Source organism: Psammomys obesus, unplaced genomic scaffold (genome assembly GCF_907164565.1).
Source record: "Psammomys obesus unplaced genomic scaffold, mPsaObe1.curated_primary_1811, whole genome shotgun sequence".
Classification (NCBI taxonomy): Eukaryota; Metazoa; Chordata; class Mammalia; order Rodentia; family Muridae; genus Psammomys; species Psammomys obesus.
Genome location: NW_026593286.1, coordinates 26,632,243 through 26,648,509, shown reverse-complemented (window position 1 = coordinate 26,648,509; position 16,267 = coordinate 26,632,243).

Below are 16,267 nucleotides of genomic sequence, written 5' to 3'. Positions count from 1 at the left end.
TCCACACCCCTCCCCAAACACCCTCCCTCCGCCCGGCTCTGCGCGCAGCCATGGGATCTCGGAGGAGGGCGTCCATTAGGGCCGCGTGTGACCATGTAAGGTAAACAGGGGGCTCATGAAGTCACTGAGGACCAATGCGGCGCTCCGAGCGGGCCCCGGGGCGGGGCCCGGCCCCGACGGCGGCCGCCGATTGGCGCGCCGCGGATCTCCCTGCTGCCTTACAAGGCGGCGCGAGGCGAGCTATTTTTAGAGGGCTATATAAAGGGGGCCGAGGCGGCCGCCGGGCGGTCGGGGAGCTCGAGCGACCGGGGAGGGCCGCCGCGACACTCGCACCGGTCCCCGGGACGCCGAGGCGACCCCAGCCTCCGACCCTCGCTGCGGGGTTGGTCCGGGCCGCCGGCGCCCGTTCCCCGTGCGGATCCCAGAGAACGGGTCGCCCCGGTGGCCGATCGGGACGTGCGCTCCCCGGTGCTGGGTTGGGACGCCTCCTGCGGGCGCAGCCGGTAGAGAGCGGGCGGTGCAGCCGCCGGGGGGACAGGAGGCTCTTTGCAATCGGCCTTCCAGCCGTGCGTGGGGAAGGAGGGCGGCGAGGGACAGGCCAGGCTCAGGGCAGCCTCACATACCACAAACTACAGCCCCCAAAGCCCCTTCCGAGCTCCCCGCAGGGTGCAGAAGCGAAGCGCCCGACGAGGAAGCGCCTCACAATGGTAGAGAACAAAGGCGAGCTGCGCGGAGACGCGGTGTGCGCCCGCCCCCCGACGCCGCACGCCGTCCCCGCCCCGGCCCGCGCGCCCCCGTGCGCGCCGCCGGTGTCTTTCCGCCCTCCGGGTCCTCGGAGCTAGTCGGAGACCTGCCCGGCAGTCTGGTGCCCGGCTTCCTTGAGTGTGCGGGAAAGATAGTAGGGAGCGTGGGTAGAACCAGGGTGCAGGCTGGAGCGGGCGTCTAGGTAGTGGATGCTGACAAGAGGTTTATTCAGTAGTTCCCTGGAGGAATTGTGCAGCACTGAGAATGGAGCAGGGCTCTTAGATGTCGAGATTCTGCAAGCTCAGAGATGGAAACCGGCTCAGTGCACGTGGTTTAGAGTTCCCCAGTAGCTTGACCTTAAATGGCTAGTGTCGTACAGGCTTCTCCAAAATACACCGAAAGCTGGGCTGCTTTCGGAATGACTGCAGAATTCGGTACAAGACAAGAAACTTCCTTGTACCTTCAATGGAAGAAACACAACTTAGTCGACTCCATACCGTTCCTATCTGTTGGCAACAATACTGAATTTGTTCTGTAAAACAAAAGTTCCCCATTCTCCAGAGGCAAGTAAACAGATTACTAAGATTGGAGAAAAGCTGGTTTATTCGCCCTTTAGTGCCTGAGATTCTTTTGGTCAAAGTAACAAAATTCACTGTATAATTGATGCCTTGCTTGCATGAACACTGCCACTAATTAGCTGCATGATTTGAGCAAATGGCTGTCAAGGTCTTTGCCTCCCCATCTCAGGAGCAAGAATGCAAAGCTCTGCCTTACTTGTTAGAAGAAACAAAATGCTGTTTGCAATTCATCTAGCGTAGTATGTCACCATTAGAGGTACTAAATGTTAGTTGTCACTGTCCCCAGTTTTAAGCAAAGAAATTAAATAGTATCTGAACTAATAAGCCCCATAGGGAGCAGGCCAGGGTCTTGAAGAAGAAAGCAAGGTAGCAAGCACTTTCCATTAGGAGATCTCACCCTCTCCACTGGTTTTAGGGCTTGGGCAGAAATGCATTGAGGGGTCCTAATGCAGAAAGTGCATTCATGAGCAATAAGAGAAACAAACAAACAAACAAAAAACCTTGGATACAGGAGACAAACATCAAAGCAAGAGAATTGAATCACAAGAATTTAATTTTTACATTTTACACTATTACTGTTTTCTTCGTTTGTTGGGTTGGTTTGTTGGTTTTTGAGACAATGTGTTTCTCTGCGTAGCCCTGCTCTGTCCTGTCCTAGAACTCAACTTTGTAGAAGAGGCTGGCCTCAAATTCAGAAAATCTCGTGCCTCTGCCTGCTGAGTGCCGGGAGTAAAGGCGTGCTCTACCACACCCTGCTTATTGCTGTTTTGATGAAAATATACTTTAACTTTTGAGTTTGAGGAGTTTGGAAATAGTTATCACACTTACATTATGCTTTGTGTACGTTAAAGTGTTTATGTGCCGTGTCTCCTCAGGACAGTCCCAACATAGGGATTCTCAGTATTCCAGCTTAAATGGGTGAAGATCTCCAAGCTTAGCATATAAATTAAGCATGGTCAGATAAGCCGGAAGTGACCTGGTAGCACTTGGAGTCCAGGAGTTTCTGATTTATAAGACTTGTGCATGAGGCTCTGTATACCAAAACATTCCATTTCTTGGTTTTAAGATGTGTTTATAAAAAGTGCTCCAGTGGGTTGGAGGACTTCCACTGACCGTTTCCCCATGTAACTTTCAGGCACCCAACCTATTAAAAAAAAAATGCTCAATGAAGTTTTACAAAGAAATCTTACAGATTACATTTTGAGCTCTATTTCAAAGCTTTTTCTTCCCTTTCCTCCTTCCAACTCCTTTCATGTCCCCTCCCCTTCCCTCTCAAATTCATGGCCTCTTTTCTTTGGTTGTATGTGTGTGTGTGTGTGTGTGTGTGTGTGTGTGTGTGTGTGTGTATGTGTGTGTGTGTGTGTGTGATACCATACATATGTATGTACATATAAACAAGTAAATATGTATATTTTTATACATACGTACACATACCTAAGTATATAAATATAACTTGCTCAGTCCATTTAGTGTTGCTTGTATACATATTATTTTAGGGCTGACCAATTGATATTGGCTAACCCTTAGGAAGCACATTTCTGGAGAAGACTGTTTCTCCTGCTCTTAGCATTCTATTGTTGCCTGCATTCTCTGTCTAGGGGTGGGGCCCTGTGAGATTTCCCCCTTCCCTGTTACCACATGTATTGGTGTTGTGCTCGGTTAAGTCTTGAGATACCATGGATGATGTTCCCTGTCATTTCTAGGAAACCCAACCTCACAGTAGATTTCTTGGTCCTATGGCTCCTAGAATCTTTCTGCCTCCTCTTCCTTGATGTTCCCTGAGCCTTAGACTCAGGAATTTCATTGTAGATGGAGCCACCGAGGCAGGCCTTCCCAAGATTAACTGCTCTCTGAATTTTGACAATTTGTCTGTTATGGTATCTGTCTATTGCAGAGAGATGTTCCATTGATGAGGGGCTGAGGGTTGTACTCGTCTGTGGTGTGTGGATAAATTGACCGAATTAAGTAGCAGCAGTAGGTTCTCTACGATCCACGACATCACTAGCCAGTCAGGATTTCCCTCTTGTTGAGAGGCCTTAACTCCAATTAGAGAGCTGTTGCTTGCCGGCAAGCTGTGTGCCACTAGGGTTACTGTGCCATACTGGCTGTTGTGGTTCATAGACACCCCAGCTGGGGAGGGTTGCTTATAGCGCCTTCCGGTGCTATGAAAACTGAACCTCGGGGACGAGTCTTTCAGGTCAGATGTAGTGTGGATCCTCTGGGTCCAGCCTCTGAGGTGCATGTTTTCAGCAACAGGGAGGGACCTACCTTCACTTCTGGGAGGCAACCAGGGTTGACAGAAATAACCTATACTGTTTTGGGAGTCTCTTGGACTCTGCTTCTCATATATAGGAGTTGTATTCTGTTGGGTATTTTCTAATACCCAACTAGAAATCCTAGTTTCCTCTTACAAAAGCACATGTAAAGTATCTCAATATACAAAATAATCAACAAACTAAGACCACAGAGAAGAAAAATGACCTGCACTTTTTTGACTCACATATCAAATGCCTTTGCATATCTGACATTCGACAGTTTCAGGTCTTTACCACTATGGTGGATTGGTCTGTTTTAATGGATGAAGACACTGAAGTTCAGAGAATGCATGTATTTTGCTCACTGCTCTTTGTCTGTAAAGTGCCAGAAGCACTTTAATCTGTCTCCTACATGACCATGGTTTTGGGAAACACCAATGATAGTATTTCCAATAGTAATGGCCTAGTGTGGTGGTCATGCCTTTAATCTCAACATTTGGGAAGCAGAGGTAGCCAAGTGTGTGTTCAGGCTAGCCAGGGCTACAGAGTGACACTCTGTCTTAAAGGGACAAATAAAAATGCTTTGGAAGTGATACTAAAGGGAATACCCAAGAGTAAATAATATTAACTCCATGAATCCAGAAATGAGAATATTTTGATAAATAATTTAAAAATTATTTATCAAATAAATACGTCTCAGTGAAGAGTACTTGCTGCTCTTGCAGAGGGAGGACCCAGCATCCACATGGTGGCTCAAACCCATATGCAGGCACCAGACACACAAATGGTGTTCATACATATGTGTGGGCAGAACATTCCCACATGTAAATCTTTAAAACGTTTTAATGACTTTAATGACTATGTAGATAAGAGATGGTTTGAATCTGAATGTCCCCATGGGCTCACGGGTTTGAATTTTTGATCCCCAGCTGACGTTGTTGCTTTAGGTGGCAGAGCCTTTAAAAGGTGGGGCCTGACTATCCAAAATAGATAGCAAGTGGTGGAGTCTCTAAAGACGTACCTGCTTGGGTCTGGCCCCTCTCTCTTTCCTTCGAGGTCCAATAGACATGTCTTCTCTCTTCATGATCCTGCTGCCACAAGCTGAGTCCTTCCCATGCTTCCCTGCAGTGATGGACTTGAGTTCTTCCAAAACCGTAAGCCCAAATAAGCCTTCCCTCTCTTACCTTGTTCCTGAGCATTGGACTGTGATGACATGAAAGTAGCAGATACAAGACACATCATCTCTCAGGCATGCACTACCACCAGATAGGTTCAGCTTCATTTACACCTGAGTGCCTCTCCCTGCTGTGCTAAGGACTGGCAGAGCTTCCTCCAGGGAAATCTATTGAAAACTAAATTTTAGACAATATTTTTTTTAATTAAAAGTTTGTTTTGGAATTTTATTGGAAACTAAAACTCAGTGTTAAATGCAGGTAGCAATAAGAGGGCTCAGTGGATTTTAAAACCAAAAGTAGATGAAGTGGGGAAGAAATGGCGGTAGGGGAGATAGGAGAGAAATTATAGGAGGGATAAAAGGAGATGGATTTAATCAAAGTACCTTGTATTTATATATGAAATTCTCAAAAAAGAAATTTTAAAAGTCTCAGTCTTAAGACACCTATTCTGTGTAGTGCTGGATGCGTGGGGAGGGAGATGTTTCGTAAAGCTTTCCGCTAATTTTGGAATAAATTAATAACATAATTTTATTGACTTGATTTTTGCCTATGAGACGTGAAGCACCTGTCTGGGGTCTGGACACAGCATCTCAACAGTAAGTGTTGTGCTGTGTAATTTGACTTGAAAATAAAGCAAGATCTTTCAGGGTGACCATGGCCCCTCCTTACTCACCTGAAGTTATAGCATAAACTGGATTCTTTTCCTCCAAAGTGATCCATAGCTAGGAAAGATGTCACCCTGTGACTTCCCACCATCTCCCTTAAGAGCCTTATGTAGAAAGTATCCTGCCCCACACTGGCAGAAGCATTTGAGCTGCGGGCCTTGCTTATTTCCCCAGTTTATCCATAAGTCATATGCCCTTTGTCCAATCACACTTCCACACGACCACATTTTCATCACAAATCTAAGTGCAGAAAGGCAGTTTTCCTTGGGTCTTCATTTCTGAAAGGCCTCATCTCACATGCAACTTTGCTTACCTCAATTAATCTGATGTCCTTTCTCTCCCAAACCATCTTTTCCTATTGGTATATAGGGCATAAACCTTACGGTAGGAGTGGGGAAACTGCTCAGCATCTAAGTCACTTCATCTTCTATTAGACTTCCACAGCATAAAAAAAGGACATTTTGTAAAAATGTGAGACTTCATACATTTCTTCAAAGATCTCAATTTTTTTGTAATCAAAGTATTCTCTCTCTTTTTTTTGATACAATATAGTCACTTTGCCTGCTTATTTCTGTTTAAGTCTGCACTCCTCATTTGACAGTGGCTTTTTTGACCTCAATTCATTGACATTATGAACCCTAACACCCCTTGCAAGATCTACAATTTCACTTTACAATGAAGTTGAATGTATTTGCATTATATTGCCTTTGTCCTCATGGGGAAGGGGAGTATTAAGAAAAAACCTGTGAATGAGCGACCGACTTACAAATGGTCATACCATCAATGAATGATTTCCACGCATGGATACACAATATGCATTAGTAATCGTAATAATAATTTTAAAAAGACTTTCAGTTATTCGTGACTTCCTTCCCTTTACACTCTTGTTAAAACAAAATGTGAAATTGTGGAGCATTCTGCGGTTGCGTCCTTAAACAGGAATATCTAACAAGAGGTAGAGGTGCGTTAGAAACTGAGAAGACAAGGTCTAAATGTGGAAGATTGAAAGGGAGAGAGAAGAGAGCTGTCTCTCTGATTTAAAGTCTGGCCTCTTGTATTGTATTGGTTATATTTCTGTTGCTGGGCTAAACACCACAACCAAGAAAACTTACAGAAGAGTTCACTTTGGGCTTACATTTCCAGAGAGTTAGTGTCAGGGACAGCATGGCAGCAAGTGGCAGGCATGGCGCAGGAACGGAAAGCTGGGAGCTCAAGTCCTGAATGATCAGAACAAGGCAGAGAGAGTGAACTGGATGTAGGATGAGCTCTTTAAGCTCTCAGAACCCAACTCCAGTGGCATATATTCTCTCCAGCACGGCCCCCAACATTCTCATTCAAACCACCATACGTATGTAGAATAATATTTCTAGAGGCTAAACATCTGTCTTAGTTTTTATTCTGTGCTCGTACTTTGGCTCCCACTTGCTCTGCCTAAAAAGATAAATGTGCCTCCTTACAGAACATGGACACAATGACCATCGTGATTGCTATTGTCAATACAAAAATGTTTTAACTCTATGCTTATTACTTATGAGTTTGGTTAGCATGGACCTCACTCTCTGTGTGTGTCCAGTTTTGAGATACTGACAATGCTGAAAACTCTGAATATGACTAACCAAAAAAAAAAAAAAAAAAAAAAAAATTGTCTTGGTTGAATTAACCAAGAACACTTGGCAAATGGCCTACTGATGTTTCTTCAAGCAGTACTCCTAATCTTTCTGTTTCAGAATTCTGTGGGTAATAGTTTAATAGAACATTTATTTTAACATAAAATGGGCAAGGCAACCCAGAATATTGAAACATGTATTTTTTGGAACACACATGTTAGATGAAAAAATGAGTAGCTGCTTTGCTAGTAGCATGTGTGGGTAAGCGAGACAATGGGCTTCTCCTCCTAACTTGAGTGATTTACTGCTTCATCTACCATAATGAAGAAGTAACGAATTCAAGAATTCAGCAAAAGCCCATCGTTAGGAATGTCCAGCCCAGGCCTTACATTGTTTAGATGTTTAAGGCCACCACTGTAACATGATTGCACTAATGAAGAATGAACAAAATCATTGGAATTCAATCAGTCATTCAACATATATTCAGGAAAGCACTCAGTCTAACCTCGCATATCGTGTGAAGGGCATTGGTTGAAAATAGTTGGGTAAACATAGACGTATCACCAGTATTTGACAGTAGTAGCAGTAGACAATTGTGTTAGGAATTAGACAAGACACTAGAAGCATCTAGAGCAGCAGTTCTCAACCTTATATGCTGCAACCCTTTAATGCAGTTCCTCATGCTATGGTGACCACCAACCATAAAATTAGTCCTTTCTACTTCATAACTCTAATTATACTTCTGTTATGAATTGTAAATATCTGATATGCAGGATATCTTTTATACGACCCCCAAAGGGGGTCACAACGAGACCCACAGGTTGAGAACCACTGATCTAGTCTATGCTTTATTCTGTGCTCGCTTCTGAAGCATTCCTTCCAGGCAGCACCTGGTTCTCTTTAATAATGGGGAAATCCTGCAGGCACAGGGTTAAGCCTCTATGACTATCCCTGGTAGGCTGATTTTCCTCATCTACGGACAGCATCAGAAGCCATTAAAGGGTTTCTGAACAAAGATTTAAAGAAAGAAACCAGCAGGAAATGAGAAAAGATTTTCCTAAATGATAAAAAGCGACTTTTGCTACAGAAGGGGAGAAATGCCGAGACAGTTATAAAGGTACTGATAAATTAAGCTCCCATGTTTTACGGATTATTTCCCATTGTGAATGTGAGGCAGTTTTATATTTTACCCTGAACATATTTTGTTGTGACATGTTGAATGCAACACAATGTTATTATTAACATAGTAACCATCAATGTCATTTTTATTGGAATATTATCATTTTTCTTTTAAATGTGCCATTTCCAAAGGATTTCATAGGCCGTTAATGGTAGTTAACAGCAGAATGTACCTAGGATTTTGTAATGGAAATCAATGGGAAAATAAGATTGATTTGATAGAAAGTCCCTGTGCTGCAAACTTTGCTGACAATGACCATTTCTTAGGTGAAGGATACCTATTCCACAAGTGCCCGATGATGAGTTTTTATGGATATGATGGATCTGAGTAATCTGGAAGATTAATAATGTCAGCAGTGGTTTTTTGCTGACTGGTAGCTCATTTGAATTCTACTGAATTTCCTCTAGAGTGCTTGGTAGAGGAATGGGTAGAGATTGGAGTGGGTAGAGATGTCCAGTATGTCACCATTTTCAATGGTAGTTCCTGCTCCACCCAGGAGCAGCCAGGAAGACATCGGGACACTCTACCCAGCAGCCCATCCGAGACAGTTTCCAACAAACTGCCCTCTCCTCAGTGTTTATAATGGTCAAGGATTGCTTTAAGTAAATGTGGTCATGTTTTACCCCGGGCATCGTTTCACTTTGGCCTTTTGATAAATGCTGTTTGCCAAACTTGCATCCAAGTTGGGATGCCACTACTTGGAAAGACAAATTAGTCCCATTTCTCACACACACACACACACACACACACACACACACACACACACACACCAAAACAGAGCAACCCAGAAAGACTCCTCTTTGCACCCAACCACCCAAATGTGATTCTACCCCATTTCCCTATGTCGTATGCACCCTCTGTTTTTCTGAAGTACCAGTTCACACAATTTGAGGAATGTCTGCTTTCGATCAGTTCCTTTGTCCGGTTGTGCTTTCTGCACACTCATTGCACCATAACCCTTTTGAGAAGACCAATTCCTTTGAGAATTGTCTAAGCATTCTATAGAGAATTTCATGCCATCTAGAATGTATGAGGAGAGCAGAAACTCACACTGTAGTTTTAAAATAATGTAGTCAACTTAGGACTGGAGAGGTGGCTCAGTGGGTAAAATGTTTGGTCCACAAGCTTGAGGATGGGAGTTTAGATCCAGGTCACCCGCTTAAGCACCAAGTGGGCACTTTAGCCCTCTTGTAATCCCAGGACTCAGGAGGCAGAGATGGGGCCTCGCTGTGGCAAGCTGGCTAACTACATTGGCTGACTCAGTGAGCTTTGGGTTCGAGCTAGAGACCCTGTCTATAAGTAGAGTGTAAACAAGGATGACACACAGGGCAACCTTTGATCTCTCCCTGATGTCTGTGCACCTGCACACACATGCGAATATAGATTGTATATGTGCATACATTACACAGCTACACATACAAAGAATAAAAATGGTCCTTTAACTTCAGTAAGGAATGCTAAGTAGAGGTTTTAAACACTACTCCTCCTTCTTCAGTAGTGTTTGGATATTGCTTTATACCTTCTTCAGTAGTGTTTTAGACCACCTTCTGTTTAGTTGGCTAAACCAGAGGAAATGTTACTTCAGATGATGTCAGATGGACTTCAGGAAAATAAACGTTTTAAGATTTCTAGGAAAATCTCTGTGCTGTCGGTATTTCATGTGGATTCTGTAGCACCAGATTCATTCAACCAAGGGGCAGAAATGCCCTCGTGTACCGAAAGAAGCGTATGCTCAATATGCATCAACATTTTTGTTAGTTGTTCTTTAAGCAATACAGTGTGGCAAGTATTTACACAGCATTTACATCCTATTAAGTATTATGAATAAGCAAGAGATGATTTAAGTACACATGAGGCTGTGTGGAGGTTATATGCAAATACTCTTATCACCTTACATAAGGGCCTTAAGCACTGGGGAATTTTAGTATTCAGTAACTGAGTTTATCTGTATTTGTGAATGCTACATATACTATGTTTAATGTATAGTATTTAGTATCTATGTTGCTCTTTTGGTTTTTTATAAGGCAGACTCTCATTTTATGTTCAGGCCGGTCTGAATCTCACTATATCGCCCAGGCTGACCTCAAAGTTAATATTCTCCTATCTTGGTTTCCTGAGTTCTAGGATTACTGTCACGTGCCCCTACACCAAAACTCTATATATTTTTTCTGTAAGATGTTGCCCAGTTGTGTCAGCTCCCCCTTCATTGTGTTCAACTACCTGAGAAAATCAATTAAATGGAAGAAAGGTTCATTTTGGCCCATGGTTTTAGAGATTTTGGTCCATGGTTGCTTGAACTCATCTTTTTGGACTGTGTGGCAGGACAGTGCATCATTGTGGGAATGTGAGGAGGAGAAGAAGGAGGAGAGCTAGTCACCTCCGAGGACACAAAGGGAAAGAGACAAAAAGGGTCTCCAGTACCAATGTATCCTTAAGGGCACCCCCCTCCAGTGACATAATCTTCTTAACTGAGCCCTACTTCCTGAAAGTCCTATCTCAACAGCTCCACAGGCTGAGGACCGAATCTTTACCCTGTGAACCTTTGTAGGATTTAAAGCTAAACCATAATAAGTTTATCAGCAAATACTCAGGCCTATGTTTGTTACATTTTAAAAGAAAAAACATGTAATCTTAAAATGGTCACATTACAGACCATCAAGTGATAATGGGCCTTTTTATGAACCATCGGCAATACCGGTGAGGAAGAATTTGTTAACTACAAGATTCTTGCACATCACCGGGAGGTCAGGACATCTTGGTACTAAGTGACCTTTAAAGATCACTTGGTCTTGAAAGAGATTTCCTTCAGAAGTTTTATTGTGAGTATTTGCAACCTTGAATTTCCCCTTTCCGATTTGCCCTCACCATGGCAACCCCTGCTCGTGATTTCATTTTCAGAGTGGATTGACTTATGCAAGATTGCCCTTGGTGACATGAGGATAAACACATGGTATCAATTTTTATTTATTTTCATACTTGCCTGTTATTTCATCTACTCCCAGAGAATCATATGAATAAATACAATAAAAAAAACAAGATTTTTAATACAAAAACCTATTCATATTTAAATAAAAGACAAAAGTCATATACAAAGGGAGAACAGAAAAAGATAAATAATAGATCCCCATTGTCATTCTAGCTAGGTCTCTCATTAAATACTGATCACGTTGTGATGTTTTTTTATAAATTAGTTCCTTGTAAATTTGCTTTGTGAATCAGTGTCCCTAGAACACAAAAATTTCACCTCTGTGAATTTGGTCATTTGGCTCTTAAACTAAGGAAAGAAAACTGAGCTATAGTTTTTTGCTTCTGGTGAGGCCACTACCCAGATTTTCTCGTTCAGAGCTTTGTGATTTCAATTACTTGGAAGCTACTGACAACCTGTTCTGTCAATCACTAGGTTAGGGATTAGGCTACTATGAATGTGATTCTTACCATTTTGGAACTGACGTGTTCCTCAAAGACAGATCTAAATGAAAACTAAGAAGAGTAATATAGCTAAGACGGTTATCAAGTCAGATTCCTCTCTCTGTAAGACAACCAAAATACTAGGAGAAATGGATATGGACAAAATCATAGCTGAGCTGCTAAGATAATAAGAAATTCTTGGGTAAGAATCTAAATGCTGGTCAGAGTCCACATGGCCTTTACAGTGAGTGCCTTGAAACTCCATGTTCCCAGCCTTGGCTTTTAGAAAGTGTTTCCATGCCACAGTCAGCTCATTGTGCCACCAGCAAAGGTAGACCAGATGGCTGTTGGATGGACACTCCCCCTGAGAACAAACAGAAAGTATAAGCAAATATGAAAACACTTGTTGGTCCTCCTACCAAGGGTCCAGCCTGTGGGTGAAACAGGGAGTCTAGGCAGAGGGGGTGAGAGGTGCAGCGTCACCACACAGACACCAGGAGAAGGGTGAATGCAATCCGAGGGCAAGTGGACACAGACTAGTTTAATACAGAAGAGAGAGCATGTTATACAGCTCTGGGCAATCAATCAGGTTCCTCCGCACCATCTCTGAGACCGCCATTGGTTGTTCATCTCTGGACAGACTCTCCAATGTCAGGTCACATACTCTCAGCTCTGACTACTTCCACAGTCACAGTGAGCCCTAATGACCCTTTGCTGGGAAAGCCCACAAGCACCAATAGAGCAGGTTGAACACCAAGCCTGGTTCCTGAAGAGAGAGGAAAACCAGAGAGATGTTTAGCCATAAGCAGAGATGTATGCCACTGAAATAACTCCAAGGAAGACCGAGGTTGGAAGCTAAGTAACAAACATAGCCGAAAACGTGAGAAGGTGAGAAATTTCAACAACTTCAGAAAGCTGGATTTGTACTAGGTGTGAGGGTGCACACCTATAATTCTAGCACACAGGATGTTGAGACAGATGAAGAGCAAGCTCCAGGCTAGTATGGGCCACACAGTAAGACCCTGTCTCAGGACCAACTAAGAGGCAGAGACCAGTGTTGGAACACTTGTTTAGTATGTGAAAGATCCCGGGTTTTTCCCCCAAGCATTGTGGGGTGGAGGGGGTGGGGAGGCTAAGAGCATCAATATAACATGATAAGTGGCCAGGGTGAGAGAGCAGCAGACAGCAACAGTAGATGGCCCTTTACAAGGAAAGGACATTTAGTGTCATAACTCCTGATCGGAGTGAGCTTCTTAGTCATTTCTAAGACTAAGACGATGCCTATCTGACATCTTAAGGGTTCACACTGGGTGTGGATCTGTCCTCTGTAGATCCTGCCACCCCAATAAATTCCTTTCCCTCCCTGTACCAACCCCTAAAGAGCACATTGACAGTTACCAAATCTTCCCTGAATCTTCTCTTTATTGTAACAAACATTTCCTTTTAAGATGTGTATCTAGGAACTGGAGAGATGGCTCAGCAGTTAAAAGTACTTTCTGATCTTTCAGAGGAACTAGGTTCAGTTCCCAGCACCCACGTTGGCACCATAATCCCCAATTGCAAGGGTTATGATACACTTTTCTGGCCTCTATGGGCACTGCATACATTTGGTGCAAAAAAAAAAAAAAAGGTACATAAAATAAAAGATGAATAAATCTTAGTGGAAAAGACACTTGGTTCCTTTAGATGTACTCACTTTTCAATGCCCATTACAAAGAATTTGGAGTGGAATTCCAACTGTATTTAGGGTCAGTGTTAGATGCTGCATTTCTATTAAGGTGATTTCAATCTAATGTTTCACAAGCTTATCACAAGTATATACATTAAGTGTAATCAGCTAAAACCCTATAAGTCAGTTTTTGAATGTGCTGATATCAAGACAATCTCATTCTTTACTTGTTCTTTTGCCCCTGTAGGAGTTTCTCTGTGTTCTCATTAAATGTCACTATTTAATGCTTTGTTTATATTTCCTATCTCTCAAAAGTCTTTTTTGGTTCTTGATTTTTATAGTCTAACACATTTGGTATCCTTCCTAACTCCATGTCACCTAGGCTTCCACAGTGGATAGGCCTGACAATTATAGCCAACATACACAAGGCTTGCTATGTACCTGGCCCCATGTAAGGGTATTAGACACATTATTCTGTGCCTAGTGTGGTGCTGTAGGCATAGAATAACATATGTAAAACACAACCTGTACACCCTTTTGCCCGTCTGTTTGACATAGTGAGGCACAGGAAGGCTAAATAACAACTCTAGGCTTCACAGTTCCTGGGTGATGGGGTTAGGTGAGCTAAATCCAAAGCCTGAGTGCCACACCAATGTGCTTGGCTTTGCTTGCCCTGTCAGAACTCTGAGGGTGACGTACCTAGATAACACTAGAACACTGAAGCCTTCCACAAACCCCTTTCGACACCGAGCTCATTCTGACTTCCTATCTAGGCACCGGGCTGACTGATCATGCCTTGAACATTTCCCACACTGATACCATGAGTATCAGTTACTTTTCCCGTCACTACTAACGAATTTCCTGACAAGCAGCGGAAGGGAGGAACCCAGTTTCTTTTGCCTCACAGTGTAAGGCGATAGGGTCCCACGCGTAGGGGTGGATATGTGGCAGGCAGTGCCGTGGAGGCAGGGGCCTGCAGCTGTGCCTCCTCCTCTCCTTGCATCCTGACAGCACAGGAAGCAGAGTGTGGGCCAGAAAGTAGGGCCAGCCCTAGCGAGCCAGAGAGACTCCACCTCCTAAAAGTCTCACGACCTTCTAAAAGAGTACCATCAGCTCTGGACTAGGCATTCAGACACATTCACAATCAAACCACAGCACCAGAATGGTAATAAGTTTCACTGGCTGTGTTGCTTAAAAATACCGTGTTCACAGTCCTCCTGTGGGTACCCGGGTCATCGCTCAGGCAAAGCCATTACGCTGCTTGGCCTGACTCCAACTTAAAGCAAGGATGTTGATCCCTAGACTGTATTGCTTATCTTCCTGAGCCCGAACACTCCAGGAGTTTAGTTGTAACTCCTAGAATTTTGTCAAGAAAATACGTCAAAATAAAAATATATCCTTGATTTAGGAGATTTTGGTGGGCCTCCAACAAGGCTGCTATATGAATTTCCCACAGTGTTCAGGAAATAGGGTCTCTACCATAGGTCTGCCTCCTGAATACCTCTCATATTATCCTTTAATGATTTTAAAATGATGTGACTCACTATTTTAAGGTTCCAGACTAATCTATACCATTTGTTTATAATTGTTCTCTGGTGCGTGCCTCTCTGGCCAACTTTCCCACACTCTTTTGTAAGCTGAGTTTGTTGAGGAAACCTGCAGGATACTCAGGCAAGGATCGTGACAGTCCTTGGGTATTTTTTCGTCTGTTTGCATTTGTTTTTGGTTTTGTTTGGTGTGTGTGTGTGCGCACACGCATGCGCGCGCTCCAGCGCCAAGGAAGATCAGTTATGCTGAATTTCAGTTTGGAATGCTCCCCCATCTCTGGCCAGCTTCCCTTTGGATGTCAGGGCAGACCTTGCTCTTCCAAGTGTGGCTTTTAGGCCACACTTGGAACCCCATCTAGACGTACAGAGCTGCAAAGTGCTTTTGAATAAAAGTCCCCAGCAATTTTTACACACCAAAGTTAGAAGTAGGAGGCTAGGGAGGAGACACAGTGCATAAAGCACGGGGGGTGTGCAAATGTGGGGACCACACACATGAAAGCACCCCCATGAAAGCTTGGGGGAGGAGGGTTCATCTGTGCTGACTAGTTTTATGTCAACTTGACAGACCCGAAAGGAAAGAACCTCAACTGAGAAAATGCCTCAATAAGATTGGGCTAGAAGGTATTTTCTTAATAAGTGTTTGATGAGGGAGGGCCCAGCCTGTTGTGTGCGGCACCGTCCCTGTTCTGATGGGCCTGGATTTGACAGGAAAGCATGCAGAACAAGCCAGTAAACAGCTCTGCTCCATGGCCTCTGCATCATGCCTCCAGGTTCCTGCCCTCACAGCTTTTGACAAGGAACTGTAAGTGAAAAGCCCTTCCCTCTCTAAGTTTCTTTTGGTTATGGCGGCTCATCCCGGCAGTGGTAGCTCTAGTTAGGACAGCGCGACACACACACCAGGAGGGGACAGGGGATTGCCTGGGAAGCTGCCTAGCTAGGCTTGCTGAAACTGCAAAGACCTGGGTTTGGCAAGAGACCCTGCCCCCCAAAATAAAATGGAGAACTTTCGCCATCAAGAAAGACAAGCTCTGGCTTCCATACCGTCATATAAGCAGAAATCACACACACACACTATACCATACACTCCATATACATGCATGCACATGTGAGGACATGCACACACACACATACACATGATAAAAAGAGAAACATTATTTCAAGGGGCCCCTTGACACCCTCTCTCTGAACTTATGTAAGCAGCATCATGAAGCTTGGAGGCGACACCCTCGCCTGCTTACGCCTCTTGGCTGTGAGGGTAGAAGCTTATTTTCCACAGCATCCTTTCCATTTCACAAATGATGTCTTCTTTGAGGGGAGGATTAGATTTGAAGGAGCTACTGCTCCTGTTCCATTACTGTAACTTGCAAGAGAAGTCTCATTTGTTCCAGCTTAGATATTGGACCCGAAGATCTTCATAACCCCTTTTCAGCGGAATAAAT